The 23,114-nt window shown below is 47.8% G+C and overlaps 1 protein-coding gene across 2 annotated transcripts in view; it reads right to left on the reverse strand.

Annotated features, from left to right (window-relative positions):
• Irf6 (interferon regulatory factor 6) overlaps positions 1-23,114 on the reverse strand; it is a 41,627-nt gene that overhangs the window by 16,704 nt on the left and 1,809 nt on the right. Inside the window, exon 1 of one of the 2 annotated variants that reach the window (XM_036203087.1) lies at positions 3,003-3,167. The exons of the other annotated variant lie outside the window; for it this stretch is intronic. The gene's annotated coding sequence lies outside the window, so the exon portion shown is untranslated. Of the gene's footprint in view, positions 1-3,002; positions 3,168-23,114 lie in introns of those variants that run through there. 2 annotated transcript variants of the gene reach the window in all.

A 23,114-nucleotide genomic window follows, 5' to 3' on the forward strand; every position in this document is an offset into this window, starting at 1 on the left:
TGTTTTAGTGTCCTTGTTTTATTTTTACTTAAGATAGAAATGGACACCTGGAAAAAAGTAAGTCATTCCACAAATATTTGTTCATGAACGGCCCTGTGCCAAGCACTGTGTTACTAAACATCGCTCAGTGTTCTCAGCCCATGTCCTTCCTTCTTGAAGAAATCTATACTGGAACTGTAAACCCCACAATGGCCTGCAAATCCTGCCTTCTCCTCTCCAGAAACCTCCTATCAGGGTCACAGCTCTGGAGCAAAGCCAGTTGAGCCAGCTGAAGACTGCCTTCAGAGAAGCCTAGCCATGGGTGAACCTCTAACATCACTTCTCTCCCTGACCAGGTTCCCCCCAAATATGAGGAACTCAACCCAACTCAATTTCTGGCTCTTCAAGAGCAAGGTAGGACCTGAGCCTTCTGACCCAATTACCGAGTCCTGCAACTGAAACCTTCCCCTTGGGAGTACAGCTTGCTGGGGCAGTTGAGCAGGGCATAGAGCCTTCTAGAGTTCTTGCTCTTGACCCTGGTTTGGGATCCTTCACAGGGCATCACATGGAGCCATTAAACCAGAAAGCATGTGAATACCCAATGAAAAGGGAGATCAAAGCCAGAGTGGATTACACGAGACCCTGCCTCAAAAAGAAATATCCATACCCCAATGGCAAGTGCTGCCTTCTCCTCTCAGGTCCCGTTCCTTCTAGAAGAGGATGAGGCAAGGACAGGAGAGTTAGAACAAGGAGGGCACAGTAGACCTATTAACCTAGCACTGGGCTCTGAGCAGTCACACTGCAGCCTGGTAAGTTCTGACTCCTCTGGGTTTGTCACACAAGCGAAATCTACCTCTTGTCTGACCACGTACCTGAAGGGCTTATGATAGTTGATTCATGGCCATCAAGGAAAAAAAAAATGAAGGCAACCAACCCATGACAGCAATCTGTACTAACAAGGCAAGAAGAAGAGCCGCCCCTTAGACACTGGTGACTAAGATCTGCACCTGGATTCTCCATGTTCTCCCCAGATGGGACCATACAAGTGTGGCTCCTCAGGTGCCCTTCTCTGCAACCCTCTACGCCTTCTAAAAGTCATCCAAGAGATCCTCATCTGCCATCTGAGAGTCTTAAAACAGGTATGGGGGGAAGGTAAAAACAGCCAAGACGTCAGAGAGGAAGGGGCTTTGAAGGCCACAGCCACAACTGTACAGCAGTCTCTCCACTCAGTAATACACACAGACACGAACATACTGCGACACACCATGATATATGCAATGTGTGGAATATATGTACTGCCCAGCACTTTGTACACTTGTCTATATGCTTTTATATACATTATCGGCATTATGTTTCAATTCCCAATTATTTTAAAGCTGCAGCAGCATTTTTCTATGCCATGGGACAATGACACGTCTCAGGAAGAATGGCAGCACCACATCAACAAGGCTTTACGGTGTCACCTGTGGTATCCCACCCTCAGGATCCTAGAAGTGGTGTCAGCCCCATTTGACAGCTGAGTTAACTGAAGCATGGGGATGGTAAGTGGCCCCTTCCTTACCTCTGGGTTGCACCAAACCCTGCCATTGTGCCCTGCGCTCTAAACACACACACACACACACACACACACATACACACACACCTTCTTCTACACATAAGAGGTCAAATCTAAACAAACAAGGACCCCATGGAGGGCCCACCACAATGGGATGAAGAGATTAAAGACACCCAGTCTCAAACACACCTATATCACACCTCTCTAAACCTTCATGCCACTGAGCCTGAGCCCAGCCGTCTCCAGCTGCCACATGAAAATGAAAGCCCTGTGCCTCTGAGCGGTAAGAACCATCCAAGTGACAAAGCCACCACCCACCTTCTCACTGTGAGCAGTAAGGCAGGGGCACTTTGGGCTCCCTGGGGCACTAACTGTCCCCTCATTGCCTGTTCCAAGAGCAGGTCCTTTATAAGAAACATTCCACCACCTCTGCAGCCCCTACTGGCTCAGTTTCTGGGACCACAGACCTCAAGCTGGAAGGCTGTCACTTTTTGAGCTAGTTTTCAAAGGCGGCTGTTGGGCTGTCCTAGTGTCCCATTCTTCCTGGTGGGAACGGAAATGCCAGCTCCGTGGATTTTAGCCATGCCTGGGAGTAAAACCTGGGCATCTGGTCACATCCTCATATCCCTCCTCCCTGCGGGTTTGGAGTTGGTGGATGACAGAGCCTAGTTGGAAGCCACTGTGCTGTCAGAGTGACATACAGCTCTAAGGAGCAACTTCACCAATCCCTGCCCAAGCACCTTCGCCCTCTCCCTTCCCTAGCTTCCATCTTGATACCCACCAAGAGAACAAGGAAGGGCTGGTGACCACTTTACCACCAAGCGGGCTCCTGCGAAGCACTACAGCCCAGGCCTCCCTTCCAGGCAAGTATGGGAGGCTTTCCCTGCGACGCCTCCAGCCCCTTTCAGGCCAAGAGGGCCTCATCCGCAGAGCTGCCACGCCTGGCGCCACCCTCCCCAGCACCTAGCTTGGCTACCTGGAACTTCTCCGGACGTCTCGACCTGCGTGAGAGGCCGGACTGTACTAAGACACTTGGAAAAAGGAAAACAAATCCGCCAAAGCTCTGGGTCATCCTTATCTCAGTCTCCCCTAAACCGTCACTAGGACCCAGGGCCTCAGGGCCTGGGAAGTCCCCGCTGGGACACAAGAGCCAGCCACTGAACAAGCTAGTTAAAACCGGAGGGGCTGGGGTGGGGGTGCCTTCGCTCCATTCAAGGGCAGAGCAGACTGGGCAGAGAACGAGCTCTTTCCGTGGGAGGGAACAGTGTCCAGGCGGTGTGAGATCAGGAGGGACCCGGTGCCGCCCTAAAGCTACATGGGGAAGGGTGCCCAGTACCCAGGCTGGTGCGGGACACGAAACAGTCCCCAAGCCAGCCCCCCCCCGCCCACATCAACTCCAGTGGGCTCGGCCCCACCCGTCAGGTGTCTCTCCTCCCTCCCCCTGGCCTGCCGACGCCAGCGTCCCTACCTGGCCTCAGTCGGTGCCCAGGAGCAGGTGCACAGGAGTTCACGCCGCAGCGGCACAGAAGTTCCCCGGACGGCTAGGCGCGCCTGAGAACCGCGGGCTCCTCAGCGGCCCGCACAGGCCCGCACCTGCCCACCTAGGTGCCGAGAGCTCAGCGCCTAGCCCAGGTTGCCGCGGCCCCTGAGCCGTCTGGCCACACCCTCCAGGTGTGGCCACATCCCCCGGAGATCAGGATTGGTGCCTTGCAAGAAATCTGATACTCTGCGTTCTTGGGCCGCGAGCCCCGCCTTGCCTATTCGTCACCCAACGCCCCTGCCACCGACCAAGGGAGCGGTGCCTGCGTGGGCCTCGCCCTGCGGGTGTCCGATGGTCCTGAGGACCCGGGAGGTTAGGAGGTCACGTGGAAATAGGATGGTGTCGCCCCTCCCGTAGTGACCCTGCACAAGTGAGGGTTTTGAGACCGGGCCCCATAGCTAGCTCCGGGACCTGGCATAGCTTTGAGAAGCTATGCCAGGACCTTTCAATGAGGCCTCCAGGACTGTCGGTGTGACTCCGGGTTCCACCTTATGTTCTCATCTATTCAAAGACCACTGCAATTTCTGCTTTTTCCGTTCTCCCTGAAGTGCTAGTTGAAAGCACAGACCCTGGAGCCAGCTGTGGGGGTCAAACCCCCAACTTTATCAGGCACTAGAGACTTCGGAAAGTTTTCTCAACTGTCTGAGCTTCTGTTTCTTTTTTTTTTTTTTTTTTTGTGGATTGAGATTTCTAAAGGTGCCTGCCTCATGGATGATATGGGCACTCGATAAGTGTCTAAAGTACTGTCAGTTATTATTGAAGTGAGGGTAGAATATCCCATAGTGCCTTGCAGTAAGGTGTCTTTGCTGTCACCTGGAGTTCAAGTCCTGTATGCCTGAAGAGTGTCACCCACCTTCCCCATTCATGGATCACCCATGGAAGCAGTGTCAAATCCAGTGAGGAAAATCTCTCACCCCCAAATACATGTCACAAGGAGATGGAACATGGGCAAGGCTCCTAGGCGGGAGGTTGGGGCATAGCTCCTTTGTAGAATGTTTCCCTAGTATGTCAAGGCGCCAAGTAAGAACCTCTACACCACCAAAAGAATAACAGTAATGAATGACATCCACCACTCAAGAGACTGAGGCAAGAAGATTGAGACTTCAAACTAGCAGGATACTACATAGTGTGAAGATTAGTGTTAACTGTCATCTGGACACCAGAGGGCAGGCCTCTGGGCACATGTGTGAGGGATTGTGTAGATTAAGGTTAGCCTCTGAGAATGTCTGTGAGGGATTGTCTTGATTAGACTTATTGATATGGGAAGACCCATCTTAACTGTGAGCAGGACTATTCCCTGAGCAGGGATTTCTGGACTGTACAAAATGGAGAAGCTAAGCCTAGCTTTAGCATGTGTGCATTCAACGCTCTGTGCTCCTGACTAAGGATGCCTCAAGCTCCTGACCTTGAAATCCCAGTAGCAATAGGCTGTATGCACTCCTGAACAGAGCCAGAATAAAACCTTCCTCCCTTAAGTTGCTTTTTCTGGTTAATTTATCACAACAATGGGAAGGAAAAAAAAAAAGCAGCGAGTTGGAAGCCAGCCTGGGGTCCATAGTGAGACTTTCAAAAAATAAAGTAAGGTGATGAAGGAGAAATTGGGGAGTAGTGTTGTGAGGAGTCGAGTGTGGGGCCCTGTAACTATATGCTCTGGCCCCAGGATCAGAATGCAGCTTTATTTGGTTGCTTAAAGATGTGATAGAGTTAAAATGAGGTCATTGGGTTGGTCCTAATCCAATATGACTGCTGTCATTATAAAAGGAAGAGAGTTGAACACAGACAGCATAGAATGAATATGACTCAGAGATAAAGGAGAAGATGGTCATTGAAAGTCAAAGGTAGAGACCTGGAATCACTTTCTCCCTACAGTCCTTGGCTTAAAGACATCACAGCATTGCCCTTCCAAACTCCTGAATGACAAGACAATAAGCCACCTGGCTATGATATCTATACTGAATAACATAGTAAATTAATATACGTTGGTTGGAGAGCCCTAGATTGGTGACAAACTTAGTTTTCTCCCAGTCCCAACTCAGCTCGGGGTGTCACCCATGCAAAGGCCTGGGAAGGCATGGAGGCCCTGAGGCATGACTCAGCCAGCCTCTGTTTCAGTCACTGCCCATGGCCACTCTTCCCTCTGCTCATCAGTCCAAGCCACTCTCTATGACTGATGCTCAGGAAAGCTCAGGTCTTCCCTGTGGAGAGAGGGGGAGGCTGGCCTTTGAGTGCAAGCAATGCTTTTTAAAGTGAGTGTGCAGAAGAAGACTGCCCAAGGCATGTCACCTGAGCGAAGCCAGGAGCTGACATATGGCACTCACTCTTGCCCTGGCTGAAACTCCCAAGACTAAAGTGATGCCTGAGAGTCTTCTTTAGAAGTATTTTGAAGTGTTGGGAGTTAGGTATGGCATATGTTTGTAATCCCAGTGTTTGGGAAGTTGAGGCAGGAGGATAGTAAATTTGAAGGCCAGCCTTGGCCATAGTAAGGTTGAGTCTAGCCCCAAAAACAAGACAAATTCTCTAGTCCAAAGGCTGGGGACATAACACTCTGGTAAAGTATTGCCCAGCATCTACAAAGCCCTGGGTTCTACCCCTAATACCACAAAAGTAAATGAATTCTCTAGTTTAGGGATGAGATTGGCTTAGAATGTTTGTTTGGTCCACACTGTGTTCTCAGTGCAGGAAAGTTTCACATAAGCCCTGGAGTTCACACTGTGGACAGACACCCAGCCAGCATTTCTAGCTGGCCAGAGCTGCCCATGCAGAGGGAAGTCTGTCTATCAGAGTTAGGACAGGACACCCTAGAGCAGTGGTTCTCAACCTTCCTAATGCTGTAACTCTTTAACACAGTTCCTCATGTTGTGCTGACCCCCCCAACCATAAAATGATTTCATTGCTACTTCATAACTGTTACTTTGCTACTGTTATCAATTGTAATGTAAATATCTGATATGCAGGATATCTGATATGTGACCCAAAGGGGTCAAGACCCACAAGTTGAGAACCATTGCCCTGTTGGGTTCACTTGCTTAATTATATGAAATCGTGTGTTAAAGTTTGGAGTTCAAGATCCCCACCTCTTCCTAGATGAGGCTTCAGAGAGGCCAAGTGGCTTTCTCAAAGTTGTTCAGCCAAGTAGCAGCAAGGTCAGGCCTAGAACTCAGACCTGGGTGCTTTCTACTTAGACCTTGCTCAGCACCCCAGCCAGGCTTTACTCCGACTAGTGCTGCACCAGCTAACTACTAAACCACAAATCACACATGGATGGAGGCACAACCGTTAACGTAGTGCATAACACAAAACTCCAGCTCTCTTTTCACTCTCCTGAAGAATCGACAGGAGGAGGAAGCCAGGGTGGCTGCTAGGAAGAAACCCTGGCTTTGACGCTAGAAAATCCGCTAGAAGAGCCTCATCTGTGTGGGCCAGGGACAGAGTATCTCGTGAGCTCCTCCAAGGTCTTGCAGGAATGGATGCTATGTCCTCCCAGGAGGTTCCGTCACCTCCGGTGTGGTTGGGCCTGACATGCTCCTGTCATTTTGCCCTGTGTAGCTGCTCAGGTGGGGTGGTGCTGACTCACCTGTGAGTCTGAGTTTCAGGCAGTAGTTGATGCTGCAGCGCAGGGGCCCTGACTCACAGCCCAGCACAGAGATCCGGGGAAGTCCCTCCTCTCTCCTGCCCTGTACTGCTGGTCCTGTCACCTCTCAGCTTGTGGGAAGGAGTTTCCCTTGCTGCTGGAGACATCAACCTCTATTAATATTGTGCCTGTGACAATAAAGCAATGAGAGCCAATCCTCTCTGTCTTCTTGGCAGAGCAAAGGGTGAGGTAAAACTGGGACCCCAGCCAGAAGCTTGTGCAAGGGAGGCCTGTACCTTACAGGACTCATGACAGACAGTAGCCGCTCTCCCAGGCTGTCTTCAGTGGAGTGGCTTACTGAAGACTGCATGAGGACACCTACCTAAGCAATCCAGCTCTGCACTCTCATAACAAACAGGTCCCAGTGAGTCTTCTAGAAGGCATTCCAAAGCCCATGAGGTTGTGCCCAAATCCTTTTTTGGCCCTGGCCACCTCTGCCTCCATCCAGGTATTTCAAGATCTCAGGACTACTTATTTACCTCAAAGCCCCACCCAACGGTGATGCACATGACTTGTCTCTCTTATCACCCTTCCTTCCTCTGCCCTCTGACCCCTGTGCACAGCATCCTAGAATTCTCAAGATGGCAGGAGCTGCAGCAAAAACAAATGCACAAACAAACCTCACCTTCTACCTTGGACCGTGAACAGACTTTGGCTCAGGCTCTCGGAGACCTCCCCACTAAGGTGCTCAGTTACTCATTTCCGTTTCTGTCCTTGTTAAGCACAACTCTGAAAACTGACGACAGAAAAGCAGCTCTCTTCCTGGACAGGAAGAGCAGGGGAAAGGAGACTAAGTGGGTCCCCCAGAAGCTATCAGCTCAACCTGGGACTCGCCATCCATCTACCTCCCCGCCCTGCGAATCTGAGAGTCCATTTCCCGCTCACCCTAATGTGAGGGGTTTCCATCTACAGTGAAAGGTCCAAGCCACCAAACAGACACTGTGAATGTGAAGGCTTATGCTGCTGCAGGGACAGTGCAGTGGCCTGACTTGGGGTTAATGGTCAACAGGAAACCACTACCCTATCACCAGATGCTGGTAGATAAAAAAGTGTCCTGAAAGTGGCCGACGGCTGAGGCGAGAGCCACCACCTCCACTGTTGTCAGCTGTTCTCTGCTTCGTCACGTGAGCCATTATACAGCCATATTCACCAGGCCTTTTCCAAAGACAACCAGATGGGAACTCTAGCCTGCCATCCTGGCATAGGACTGGACTTAAGTGTGAGCTGAATAACACAAGGCCATTCACTGACTGTAGAAAAATGAGGTGTGTGTGGACACCAACTTTTTTGGTGGTGAAGTGGAACAAGAAGCTGGACTTCTGTCCAGTGGAGTAGCCAGACATGTTTCTTTCCTCTCCTTCCCTGGACCTCCCCTGTATAACGACAATGAGGACTAGAGACACGTGAATATTAACCCACAGGGTGAGGGCACAGCAACAAGCATGAGAGAGGAGCTAGGAATAGAGGAAAAGGCTATACTTGTGGCACAGTTGGCAGAATACTTGCCCAACATGCTTCAAGCCCTGGGTTTGGTCCTCAGCACTGCTAACACCAGGTGTGGTGGGCCACTCTTGGATTGCCAGCTTTCACGGTCATGACGCAGAGGCAGGAGAATCAGAATGTCAAAGTCATTCTCACATGCATAGTTCAAGGCCAGCCTGGGCTACATGATGCCCTGTCTCTTGGGGGGGGGGGGAGTAAAACCAGAACAAAACAATCAAACACAGCGGCTGGGACATGCTTCAGTGGGTAAATCAATTGCCATACAAGCATGAAGGCCTGAGTTCAAATTCCCAGAGTACATGTAAAGCCCAAGAAGGTCGTGTTCCTCAGGCAAAGTGAGACAGGAGAATCTGTGGAAACTCGTGGGCTGGCATATGCAGTGGTGGACACCAAGAGATTTCAAACAAAGTGGAAGGCAAGGGCTGACACCTGAAATTGTCTCTGACTCTACACACACACCATGGCATATACCTGCCAATATTCACTCATATAAATGTACACATACAGAGAGATTTAAACACTAACAAAAAATGGTAGGGAATGGTGTACACCAAATATTAGGTTATAATATTCTTCTTTCAGCAAGAACAGAGAAGAGGCTGTTCGGGTCACAAGACTTTCAGTGCTATTGCACACTGATACACAGGACACTTAAAACACACAAAAAAAGTGTGTGCCTGACTGTATGCACATATGTCACATGTGTGTAGAAGGCCATGGAAGTCAGAAGAGGCTTTGGATCCCCTGTAACTGGAGTTACAGACAGTTGTGAGCTGCTGTGTGGGTGCTGGGAGCCAAACTCCAGTCCTGTGCAAGAGCAGTAAGTGCTCTTAACCACTGAGCCATCTCTCCAGCCCCGAGATTCATGTATTTTTATGTGTATGAGTGTTTGGACTGCCTACACATATTTACGTGTACCACATGCATTCCTGGTGCCCGAGGAAGTCAGAAGAGGGTGTCAGATTCCCTAGAACTGGAGTTACACAGTGGTGAGCTGCCATGTGGGTGCTGGGAATCGAACTTCAGTCCTCTGCAAGAGCAAAAGTGCTCTTAACTGCTGAGCCATCTCTTCAACTCCCAACAAAATGCTTAACATTGCTTTTTTAGGGAAGAAGAAAGAGAACTTCTGTTTCCTTTGCTGAACATGTGCTCTGTGGTTACATTTCAGAGTTAGCGCAGAGACCCTCAGAAAAATGAAGTGTGCTCAAATGCGCCTCAACTTCCCTTTCCTGTGTCTCCTAATCGGATCTGCCTCAGTTTTTACTCTCCTCATAGTGAGAGCACTGACTGTCTCTTGAGGATGACAAAAGAATCAAACGGAAGAACTGGAGCATGGTGGCGCTCAGCGAATGTGACTTGTTACTGCTACTGTTCCCCAACCAAACTGCCACCTTTAGGCCACGACAAGTACAGCTCCAGGCTCTAGGCTTCGTCCAGTAAAAACCTGAGAAATCTCAAAACACGAGTCCGCACATTGATGCCTGGGCAGAGTACGGGGTACCCGGCTTCTGTAGATTGGACCGGGAATGAGCCTAAGCATGAATCTCAGAGCCCAGTGGATATTTCTGAAGGACAGAAATGGAGGAGGATAAATGAGAGATTTGGGGCCAAGTAGTAGCCCTACTCTGCATTCCTCCACCTCGGACCTTTCTCTTAATTTGGTCCGCTCTCCATCCTTCTGAGAAGTAACCTCAAGGTTCCATGGAAAAGGCAAAGACAGTACCTGCAGGGTTTCCCACTCTTTTGGAATGACCTCAGAGAGCCCTCCAGACTCTTATCCACACAAATTCCCCCATATTGGTGAAAGCTTTAGTATAATAGTGCTCAAGGAGTCATTTGATCTAGCTCCTGCCCATAGACACCCACAGCCCAGACCCTGCCTGTTTCTATAGCCTAGACCTCAGCTTTGTCCAAGTGCAGGTCCCAAAGTCCACAGGAACACAGGAGCTCACAGGTGATGTCTTGGAACTCCTGGCTGGGTGAACCCTTCTGAGCTACAGAGCTTCAGACCTCTCACAGATGGACCAGCCCAGAGCCCTGGGTTCACCTCACATGACACATCCCTTCATTCACCATTTGGGAAACAGTCACTGGGCAGCTGCTGGACACCAGGGGATTCCCTCCCTTAAGAAACTTCCTCCCTCCCATGGTCTTCTGTTCCCACTGAAGGTCTGTCTCCATTTCTATGTTCTTCTGCAACTGCAATTACCTCCTCATCTCCTGTGCTCACCTCCCAGACCTACCCCAGTCTCTGCCCTCATTGGCTCCGAGGCCATCATTCTCCAACTCAAGAGCTTTCTGCCACTGCTTAATGTTTTCCAAATCAAGAAACTGAATCCACTCAGCCGACAAACATAGTTCATGTACTCAAGATGTGCCAGGCTCTGTTGTTGGTGCCAGGAGTATAGCAGTAATTACGATAGACAGGTGACAGCTTCTGCTCTCAAGGCACTTACGTTCTTGTAGAGGGGATAGGTAATAAACAGGATAAAAGTGTCAGTAAATTGTAATGCCAAAGAGCAGCAAGAAAACCACAGGAGTTTTCAGGGGAGAAAAGCACCAGGTGGGCAACAGAGAAGTTGAAGGCCATCTCTGTTCCCAACCGTATCAGAAAGAAAGCCATCCCAGAAGGAGAGGCAGGCAGGTGCCAGGGGCCTGAGGCAGGAGTGTACCTGTGTGCTCATGACAGATGAAGAGGTCAGTGTGGCTGAGGCAGGTTGAGTAGAGAGTGGGGAGTAAGAGAGGGGAGAGTGGTAGGATGTGAAGCCTGAGAAGCAAGGCTGACTCCTGCATTGTGACAGGAGCTATGAAGACCTCTGTGCAGAGGAATGAGATAGAGGTGTCTGTAGAAGCATGTCAACTACTGTGTCTCAGAAAGCCCTTTCTGGCTGCAGCCACCCTTTCCAACCATGCCTTACCATTCAACCCTCTTCCTTACAACTATCTTAAGATTATTGCTCTTGATATGCTTTGGGTTTTGTTTGCTTGTTTATTCCATTTGTTCGGATTTTAGATTATTTTGAGACAGGGTCTCACATAGCCCAGATTGGCCTCAGACTAACTCTGTAGCTATGGGTAACCTTGAACTCCCCTTCTCCTGAATCAGTCTCTTTGGAAGTCAGGTTTTGAATACATTTCCCACCTGCTGATCATAGCTGAAGTCCCTAACAGTGGGAGCATCAATAATAATGACACCTGGGATTATAGAGAGTGCCTACTGAGCATGGTAACACCATTCCTTCTGCAAGTCACTTAGACATCACTTCAATTAATGTTTGTATTTTGTTCTTGTTCACTATGAAAACTGAATCTTTTTTGCAAATTGTCACCAGTCAGAAGGCTCCCAGCCCCAAGTGAAGTCTGAACTGGGCCATTTGCATCTTGGAGGTGCTCCAGATCATGTGACTTCTAGCCTTTCCCTCCAGGAATTCTTCACAAAGGAAAAAGCTTACATTTAAGACAATGTTTGAAGCCTATCATTGGTGTTCTGGGTGGAAGAATAGAAAGAAAAACCTATTTCAGGCCAAATGAACAGTGTTGCTATGGTTCTGAGATGTCCTGTGGGAGGTCAGGACACACCAGTCAGCAGGAGTGTAACATCAGCAGGGATGAGGGAGACTGGAAATAGTCTAAGGAGACTCAAGTGTCCTCCTGTGGAGCTGAACTTTCCCATTTACAGTGAGGACTGGTGTAAAAACTATCAGCAACAGACAATATTCTGTAGGTTGAGTGTATCTGGAAATAGTGAGGGCCTAGCCACCTGGAAAGCTTCCTTTCTCTAAGGAGGTGTAGTCACCCTACCGATTACAGGCCCAGTTTGCTCTGTAAGATTTATGAATTTTGCATACATTTGCAATATGTTTTAAATAACATGAGCCTTGTAAAATACACACAGGGGTTGAGAAAAGGGCTCAGTGAGGAAGAGTTCTCGTTTTGCAAGCATGAGGACCTGTATTCAAATCCTCCAGCACCCGTGCAAAATCTTCCCTGTTGCTCTCTGAAAAGTGTACATGGTGAGTTTCAAGTCTGAATTGCTGAACTTTAGGAAAGACAAGCTGGCATGCAATGGAGCCGCAATCAGAGCAGCCTTCTTCATTAGTCTTTACTTTCCCTGGGGTATCTCCTCCTGAGCCCATCGTCCTGCACACGCTTCCTTCTACTTTTAAATCCATAGAGAAACTTTAGATCTGGGACTGGTTTTTTCCTCTAACTTTGTTCAGACCAAGGAATCAGATACAAGGCCGCCAACACGCCTGTCCCTCCCAGCACAGAGACACCTGCACATCCGCTGAGCTGCCAGCCACAGCAGTGGCTTCCTGGCCCGTCAGATGCAGGGAAGAGCCTATCATGCCTGTGCTGGCCGGGTGCTTGTCTAGCTAACTCCCCTGGGGTAGCCAGGAAGCTTCCAAATACAGCCTGCTCACTATTTGCAAAACATTCCTTGCAGAACTGGGCAAGGCTGCCGCATCCGCAGTGATGGTGGGGGCAGGTGACAGGGGGTCCAGAGAAGAGGTGTTAAGGGGGCAGGAATCATTGCAGGAAGCTTCAGAGATGAGCAATATTTCTTTTTCTTTCTTTCTTTCTTTCTTTTTTTTTTTTTTTTTTTTTTTTTTTTTTTGTTGTTGTTGTTGTTGGAGCTGAGGACCGAACCCAGGGCCTTGAGCTTGCTAAGCAAGCGCTCTACCACTGAGCTAAATCCCCAACCCGAGCAATATTTCTATTTAGGTCCAGTTGCAATAAAACCTATGCTTTCTCCCTCCCTCCCACGCACCTACACTCCCTTCCTCTCTTCCTCCCATCTGCGCCCCACGCGCCATGATTGGCAGGTAAAGATGAAGCTGAGGAGAGATGGTTGGAATGAGAAAACAGAGGGGAGGCTCACTGGCTTGTTCTGACAACCAGCGTAACTTGTTCAGAAAGTTTGGGTAATTCCTTTTTCAGAATTCAAGTTAAAAACTTCATTGTAAAATGTGCTGTTTAATTTTCTTTTTTCATCTTTACCCAGCTGAGTATAGTTTTTGTTTTTCCTTTCAATTTTCGATTGATGGTTTTGTTTAATGAATACATGAATTAATTGTACAAAATGGTAGGTTCCTTGTGATATTGATTATTATTATTATTTGGACAGGATCTCATATATCCAGGCTGGCCTTGAACTTCAGTGTACCCAAGGATGATGTTGAACTTCTGATCCTGAGTTCTGGGTCACCACATACCTGGTTTTGACATTTTCATATATGCATACAGGAAAATGTGGCTACAGTGTTCCCTCTCCCCCTCCTACCTTTCCCTCTCCTCTCCCCTCTCCTTCAGCTGAGAATTGAACCCAGGCCCTTGAATGTGCCAGGCAAGCACTCTCTCATTGACCTATATCCTCAGCCCTCTTTTTATTTTTGTTTTGATACAGCATCCCACTAAACTGCCTAGTCTGGCATTAAACTTGCTCTATAGTGTAGGCAGGCCTTAAGTGTTTGCTCTCTTGCCTCAGCCCCCAACTAGCTGGGATTACAGACCTGCACCAGCAGATCATACTCTCCAACATGCTTCTCTACAGTTGCCAATATGAGCTTTGAGGGGATTCTTCCAGAATTCTGCCCTTTGAGGAAAAGCAAAGCTGCCCCTCTGTACAGGAATTCCTCACCAGCCACCCAGTCAGATCCCTTTGGGCCCCTTTCATTTTCTTTAAATGAGTGTTGTTATTTTTTAATTTTGAAAAGTACTTTGTCCCGGTCCAGGGCTGGTTCACAGGGAGTAGCTGTGTTGCTGTCTTTTCTATTAGGTCATAAGGGGAACTGGAGGCTTCCATGCTGGAATGTTAATCTGGCCCAGAGGCCTGAAGTCATATCCCAGGAAGTGAATGTATGACCATCTGTCTTTCCTGGGGGTGTGAAGACCGCAGCCACTCTGCCTTTGACCCTGACTGAGCCCAAGGGCAGAACCTGGAGCTTTAGGAGCCTGGGAACCTCTCTGTGAGACTCAGTGTCTGGAAGCCCTGGGAGTTTCACTCTGGCCCAGAGCAGACACACAGCCTCCCAGTTACAAGTAGCAACCTGCCCTCCCTTCCCGCCCAGACTGGGAGAGTGTTGGCATCTCCAGTTCAGGCCCAGACCCGCCTGGCAGCCGGATTCCACAGCCTGGGCAGGAAGCTGATCTCAGTCCAACGACCATGTCTCTCCTTGTTTTTGTCAGAGGAGTTTCCATGCCAGCAGTCTGGGCTGATAGTTGGGCACAGGCTTCTTTTTGAGCTAGAGTGGTTGAGAGAGATCAGGTCATAGAAAAAAAAGACAGAGGGTAGGGTAGATGAGCTTTTCAGACCCCTTTCCAGAAGCACCACAAGTTGAAAGACACAAAGGGTCCTCAGGGAAGGATGGACTATCCCCACTGCCCCTCTGGCTGAAATGGCAGACAAAGGTGGGTTAGGTTGGGCCTGGGCAGGTCTGCAAGTCCATGCTTCCCAGGCCCCTAGGGGAATGAGGCCTGAGTCTGAAGATGGTAGTACGTGGGGGTAGTGTGTGTGTGTGTGTGTGTGTGTGTGTGTGTGTGTGTGTGTGTGTACACGCACATGCACGCAGGAAAGGCCAAGCTGCCAGTTTCAGCACAAAACACAGGACATGGGGTATAGTTGGAATTTTGAACAACAAATGCTCCAAACTATTTTTTTTTGTCTGAATTCAAATTTATCTGCGTGTCTCTGGTCTTATAGCCACCCTATCCAGGCATTGATTGCTTTTGGGACCTGAGCTAGGACTTACACTTGTTCCACAGCCTCTCTGGTCCCACTGGGGTAAGGTGGGCAGCTGTGGGACACAGATCCTCCCCTCGGCCAGCTCCTCACTTTGCATCGAAGAATTCCTTGGGTGCTGGTTCTGCAGCTCACTTTGGGGGCCCAGGATACACTAGTCCAGCCTGCATGGGGCCAGCTATGTGGCCACAACCCTCTACTTCAGTCTTTAAACTCTCGATAATTTCATGTCCAGCATTCCTGCTGCATCCTGGGCCCCTTTGAAGATGAAAAGCTCTGCAGAGAGGAGCAGTACCTGTTGTAATTAACATCATTAAGAGCAATTTTTCTCTGCCCCAAAGAAAACCCACTTCTCATAAGAAACACCTACCTCACTCTCCTAGGAGGTGGCCAGCTCATCCAGTCCAGCCCCACCTCCCTGCCTTTCCCACCCTGCACTGCCTTAGACTTGATTTTTCTGTTTTACCTTTCCAAATGATTCTCCTGCAGGAAAAGACACCCAGCCCTCTAGGCACAGTACCCACAGTCTCCTGGGTCTTGTGGATGTCTGTCGTCTGGGTTGGAAGCAACTGAAAAATAGGAAAGCCTAGAGCTTCTTACCATTCCAACCCTGGCTTTGGACCCAGTGGCAGCTGCCACTGTCTCACCTTTCAGCCCAAGGGCCCTGTCACTAGGAGAAAGGCATCTTTGATTCTGCAGGACAGGCCATTGCAGCATAGTGGCTGTGCCCAAGAGTGAGGACCTTACCTACGGGAGCTGCTCACACCATGACAGGCAGCTCAAGGGTGTGCCGAGAGGCCCTGGATGGAATCCTCCTCATCTTATTTCCAGGCTGTGCTTCCTCTACAGAACAAGATGATGAATGTATCTATAGGTGATTTCATTCTGTAACTCTGTAGCAAGGGGAAAGACTCAGGGTTTCTGAGCTGTGCCAAATTAATCTATTCATAACACCAGAATTAATATCTCTCTCTGGAGTCCCAGGGACCCTGGCACACAGCTGTAGGGCTTCCTGGCACACCTAGAGCATGATTGGTATCTGGCCTGTTAGGTGGTTGTCAAAACTTACAGAGATCTCTGTGTGGCCACTGTTGGCAGAGTGATATTTCTGCCTGTGTGCTCAAGAATTCTGGACTGCTAGTGACGTCAAATTAGAAAATTAGGGACTGGTGGGATGGCTTGACAGTTAAAATCCTTTGCCATCCCTCCAGAGGACCTGAGTCTGGTTCCCAGCACATCGGGCTCACAACCAACTCCAACTCCAGAAATCCAGTGCCCCATTCTAGTCTCTAAGGGCATACACATAGCACATTCACACACACACACACACACACACACACACACACACACACACACAATACAGACACATACACACGAATAAATGAATCCTTTTTTTTTTAATTTGGCAAGTGATGATAAATTCCCCTCCACCCAGAATCTGTCTTTAATTCCTTTATTTTGGCTCTGCTCTAGATTCTCTCAGGAAATCACAAGAATGAACCCTGGAGCTCAGAAGAGCTGAAAGCACAGCTCCCTCCTCCTCTTCCTCCTCACAGAGCAGAGTGAGTATGCACATACTCACACATCCTCAGTCAGAGGCTCCCCTGCACACACACACAGTCACACACCTGCTCACTCACTTATACTCAGAGGCAGCTCTACAGCACTACCACCCCCTATGTGCACATGCACTTACATACTTCCCTAGGAGCAGCAGAGCCAATGCTTCCCCACCCTGTTTCATTCAGTTTAACTTAACAGAAATATTGGCTAGACAGCAAATGTTATTCACCAGCCACCACGGCCCACACTGGGTGTTACTGACCTGGACTCTGAGATTCAGAGTCACTAGAACATATCAGATGAGCTAATAAACTAGGGGTGTCTGACAGGCTCGGTGACACAGAACCTCCTCACAGGAGAGGCCAGAGTCTGCACTGTTGGCCCAGATCCATGAGCATACCATAGGAAAGAGGATACCGTGGAAATAGCATGAGGTTGGTGCTGAGTGCCTCTCCAACCCAGCCTCCTTGATGTCATGTGAAGTCAAGAAACATGGCCATGCTCTTAGGCCCCCAGGAATGTGGACCCTAGACAGTAGTTCCCTCAGGAGTTGGTTCTGGTCTGGCAGCCTGAGCTAAGCATCAGGAGTTGGGAAAATTGACAGAGAAGCGGGTGGAGTGGAGAGAAGGTTGGCTGCCCCTAAACACAACCCGGTTGCAGCAGTATTGAAATTATCTTCTCTTGGTTTTGCCTTTTTGTGACAGAATCTTGCTATGTTGCCCAGGCTGGCCTTGAACTCAAGATCCTTCTACTCCAGCCTCCTGAGAGCTGGAATTACAAGCCTGTGTCATCACCGTCAGCCTGTAGACAGCCTTTTATGGCCTTGGGGGAGAAAGGAGAAATGACTTCCTATAGAAGTCCATCACTGGAATTGTTGACTTAAAAATGGCCCAGTCCTTTTACATTAGGCCAAAGCGCAGGGACAACTGCCAGACTATTCCTTATGCTTCACCTGCCCCGTCTTAGACAAACGGCTGGATTTTCATTTTTCAATCAGGAACACACAACTTTCTGGATGTTTCTTTCAACAACTCTTCCAAGGACGTTTTGTTTTTTGAAGAGCCAATACTGGTTTCAGGGAGCATTAATTAAAGCAATAATTATAGACCCAGGGTCTCATGTAGCCCAGACTTACCTCACACCTGCTTTGCTACTATGCTAGTTAGTTTTGGTCAACCTAACACAGACAAGAGAGTCACCTGGGAAGAAGGGACCTCAGTAGATAAATTGCCTCAATCTTGTTGGCCTGTGGACATGTCTAGGTCCATTTTCTTGATTAGTGATAGATGTGGGAAAGCCCAGCTCAGTGTGGGCAGTTTCAATCCCTGGCAAGTGGCCCTGGGCTGTGTAAGAAAGCAGGCTGCCTGAGCCATGGGGAGCCAGCTGGGAAGCAGTGCTCCCCTGTGGGCTTCCCTGCAGTTCCTGCCTCCCGGGTCTCTCCTTGAACTCCTGCTCCAACTGCCCTCAGTGATAGACTGTGATGTGGAAATGTAAACCCTTTCCTTCCCCAAGTTGCTTTTTGTCTTTTTTTAATCACAGCAACAGAAAAGCAAACGGTCCAGAGGATGGCCTTGAACTCATAATCTTCCTGCCTCCACCTTTTAACTTCTGTGATTATAGAAGTTGGTAAGATTATAAATCTGAATTTTTTAAAAAGTAAGTTCAAGGTTGGGAACTTGGCTCAGTGGTGAAGCACCAGTCTAGCAGGTACAAAGCTCTGGGCTCCATCCCAAGCACTTCACAGAAAGCAAAGTGGGACCACAATGTCTGCCTAGGGATTCCCCCACCCCTTTCTTTTCCCATAAGTCATCACATCGGCTGACTGTGCTAAGAGGAGTCATGGTTTCCGTAAGAAAGACAGCATGTGATGGATGAATTCGGAAAACCTGCACTGTTTCCAGGTCAGGCCATCCCAGGCTGTATTAGTCACCCCCTTTGCTCTCCGTGCATAGCTTACACTTTCATTAAAGAATCCCTCTCCCCCGGGTGGTGGCGGCGCACACCTTGAATCTGATCACATGGCAGGCAGATCTTTGTGTGCTCAAGGACACCACCAGCCTTCTGACACTACCACTGCCAGACTTCTGCTATGGCTTGCTATTAGCTCTGACCCCCAGGCAACTTTATTTATTAACATACAAATAAAATCACATTTCAGCACAAATACAATATCACCATAACACTGGAAATCAAATTTAAACACAAGTTTTGAAGAGAACAAGCCATAGTCAAGCCAAGGCAGCCACCTTTGATTGGTGGTCACTCCCAGATATGTGCGGCTTTCTAGCTTCCTGCATCTCTCCTTAGGCTCCCACTATGCACATATACCTGGCCTTTTCCAGGACCTTTACATCTGCAAGATTAATTGGAGTCTCAAGGCTCACATGGGCATCCTGATGCAGGGTCTTTGAGCCCATGCTGAGAGTAAGCCCCTCAGGTACTCCTGCACCTCACCATATGTAACTATACCCACACAGTGAACAACATAGACAGCATGGACATGTCTGTTCACTGTTTAATGACAAACAGTTCACAACAGTCTCAAAGCATGACACTCAGAAAAGCATCAGCAGGGAAGATGTAATAAATAGCCTTGTCACATATACCAGACATCACTGTAATTTCTCTGAAGTCCTGAAGTCCAGATCTTTTGGGTGAAATCCTTTCAAAGCAGCTTGTCTTTTATGGCACCAAAACTAAATTCCTCAGCAAGGCATCCAGGCCTTACATGCAGGTGGCGAGTTCTGGCAGCTCCACTCCCATCACCAGAAGGCTACAGGATACTTGCAGTTTCAAAACATACTTGGACACCTGTGCCCATCCCAATCCCTCTGCCTGTAACATTCTTTCTCACACATTTATTCTGGAAAACCCCACTCCCCCCCCCCCATTTTCTTTGCCGCCCCCTCCTTATGCAAGAACTTCTCCATTCTCTGCATCATGGCTTGAATGCCTTTATTCTGTGGGTTCCCATAACTCTTTTTTTTGTTTGTTTGTTTTTCGAGACAGGGTTTCTCTGTGTAGCTTTGGTGCCTGTCCTGGACCTCTCTCTGTAGATCAGGCTGACCTGGAACTCACAGAGATCCGCCTGCCTCTGCCTCCCGAGTGCTGGGATTAAAGCGTGCGCCACCAATGCCCAGCCTCCCATAACTCTTTGTGCATTTTTCAGCCTACAACAACGTAATTATTTGCGAATGGCTTTGTATCCCATGGCTTGAGATCTTCAGAGGAAAAAAGTCTGAAGTTTGAGCCTTTCAAGCCCTTGATGCCTGATGTTCTGACTGCAATATTGTAACTGCCTCCTGTTTGGTAAATGAATAATCTTACACTGTGTGTGGTTGTGAGCCCTCACCAGAAAACATGGAAAGTGGACTGCAGTTACATAGCCCCCCAGTAGAGGGGGCCACGCCAAACTAGCTACAGCAACCCTTGAAACCTGTCCGCACATCATCAGATAAAAGCAATATAGACAAAATATTTTAATTTGTAGTCTATATCTATTGGTAAGTCAATGCCCAGGAAGAATATTTATTTAAGGTCACCGTTTTCTTTAAAAGGGTCACGATAGCTTGTGGGGAGGACTCTCTGTGCCTGTGATCCCAGCACTTAGGCTGAGTCTGGAGGATTTCGAGTTCAAGCCGATGTAGGCTACCTAAGACTCTGTCTCAAACGACTGAAAATAAAAAGTTATTATATTCTGGGCCCTGGGTACCTGTTAGGAATAGAAAGAGAGGGAACATAATCTCATTTTCTGGAGCCAGCTCTAGCTGGAAGGAGCTTATTTCTCTCTGCCCAGTGAGTACTGTGCAGTCCAGTGGCAGCACAGATTGTGACATACTTAAGGTCCCATCTAAACCCCACACATCTTTAGTCATATAGTCATCGGACATTCTGATGTTCTTCAGATAGTTCAGTGGATGCCCTGATCGACAGCTGCTCATCATGAGAATAGACAGCAGACTAGCCAGGGTCGACAGAGCTCCAAGTGCCCCCATCTATCACAGTGAATTGTAACTGTCTTCATGCTTCTCTGAACACAGACAACACAGAGCACTCCCAGAGGAGGCTGGTGTGGATCTTATCCTTCTTCAGCTGCTGGCATAGCACCTGGCACAAGGTTAGTGTTCAGTAAATATTTCTGAATGAGTAACTAAGCTTATTTCATAATTTTGCAAGTTGATGTAAATAATTTGTTAGTATTCTTAAAAACTGGATGGGTCTATGTGTGGAAAAAGACATTTGTATAATTCAGTGAAAAGATGATCTTGTATGTAGGAAATTGTATGTTATAGGACCACTTGGAGGGCCCACACATGCATACACACACACACACACACACACACACACACACACACACACACACACACTTTCCCCATAGTCTCCTCAAATCAGAAGTTGGGACATCTGAATTGTTACCTTTGACTTCTGATGGCTCACTCCCTGGTGTGCTCTTGTGTTAATATTTCATTATTTATTGTGGTGTGTGTGTGTGTGTGTGTGTGTGTGTGTGTGTGTACATGTACATGTGGAAGCCCCAGATCAACATTGGGTCTTCCTCAATTACTCCCCATATTAACTTTTTGTTTGTTTGTTTGTTTTTCAAGACAGAGTTTCTCTGTGTAACCCTGGCCGTCCTAGAACTCACTCTGTAGACCAGGCTGACATAAAACTCACAGAGATCTGCCCGCCTCTGCCCCCAAGTGCTGGTATTAAAGGTGTGCACCACCACCCAGCTTATTTTTCCTATATAACTAGACTAGTGGGGAATTGAAATGCATAAAAGAGCTTTGTTGGTAGGAAGAACTGGTAAATTAGACTACAAAGGTTGGGGCTACACTCAATGGTGGATAATTGCCTAATGTGAGAGGCCCTGGGTTCCATCTCTAACCTCCTACACCTGCACACACGCACAGTAAGAACATCAGTGGATCTAGACAGGGTTAGCTAGGCATGGGAGCAAGAGAAGAGGAGTTCTAGGTCAGCTTCAGCCACCAGTGTATGAAGCCTTGTCTCACACACACACACACACACACACACACACACACACACACAAATAAATAAATAAAAATCATGAAAAATATTTATTTGTGTGTGTGTGTGTGTGTGTGTGTGCGTGTGCACGTGCATGGGTGTGCACATGCACAATGTGTGGAGGTTAGAGGACAACTTTCAGGAATTGGTTCTCTCCTTTTACTGTGTGGGCTCCTGGAATCAACCTCAGATTGTCTGGCTTGGCTGTAAGCATCTTTCCCACTGAGGCATTTGCCAGGTCCACACAAAGAATTTAGAAACCGTGTGTCATGTTTGGTAAAATTGTAAAAAGAAAGGAAGTCAGTTATCTGCCTTATAATAGGAAGAAAATCCTGAGTCTTACAAATCTGATAAGTTTTTATACACAGCCACCAATTCATGAGAAATACAAAGAACTACAGGATTCATTAAACCAATAGAGAATAGAAATACAAATTATGTTGTATTTGTGAGATAATTAGAAATTTGAATGCTGACTGATATATTTTAAAAGACACTGTAGCTATTAGATAAAATAATGCTCATATTGTGTTTTACAGATGTATACTAAAATACTTGCAGATTAAATGATTCCTATAATTCACTCCAAAATATGTAGAGTGAGTGCAGCCCAGTAACTATGCAATGGGATAGCCTTGAGTGGATAATTACTGTGACTGAGTATCAAGCATGTGAAGTCTGTTACATCCTTTTGTCAAGTTTGACTGACTCCCATGAAACATACATCTTTTTCTTTTAAATTATTAAAACTTCCTGAATATTCTGATGCTCTTCTAAGGAATATTCTTGTCCTTCTCTCATACCTCAATAGCTACCCTAGAGTCTTTTATAAACTTCAAATAGTCCATAAATAGTAACTTATAAATCCATTATCATCTCTTTGTAAAATAATATAGATTACTTCCTGAATGATCATTAACTCCTAAAAGATTGCATGACTGAATACATGAAAGGAATATCCTAGGGGAGAGAAAATGAGTTCTAAGAGTAAGAAGAAAGAAAAAGGGAAACAACAAAAATCTGTCTTTGCTAAAACATCCCAGGGAAGTGCGTGTGTGTTTTGTGTGCACGCACACACATAGGGAACTTCTACAAGAAGCATAGAGACAATGACTAAGTTCTTAGCTATCAGGTGATACTCACATAGGATCCCTTGTTGAAGTTGAATACAAGTATTTGGAGAAAAAGGGGCTTGTTTTCCAACACTCAGCAAGCCAATGCTGAGACTGCTTCACTGGAGATAGGGTGAATTTTTGCCTAAACCTGGGAACAGTCTAAACTTGTATGCCGGAAACCAGGTAAGAGGGAGAGTCACCTCAAGTGCTGGAGCATCCAGCTTCTCATGGGAGATCCCTAGAAGAACAAGAAACTGCATGTCTGGGGAGGGGGGGGGGGGTGGGGCACCTGGAATGCAGTGAAAGGAGAAAAGTGTGGCTCTTTATTGGACAGAGCCAGGTTACAATGTGACCAGAGCCATAAAACCTGTGAGAATACTGCAAACAGCATTTTGTTTATCTAAGTGACTCTACCTTTTATCTTCCAACTAGACACAAGACAGATGTCTATTAAT

Source organism: Onychomys torridus, chromosome 11, assembly GCF_903995425.1.
Source record: "Onychomys torridus chromosome 11, mOncTor1.1, whole genome shotgun sequence".
Classification (NCBI taxonomy): Eukaryota; Metazoa; Chordata; class Mammalia; order Rodentia; family Cricetidae; genus Onychomys; species Onychomys torridus.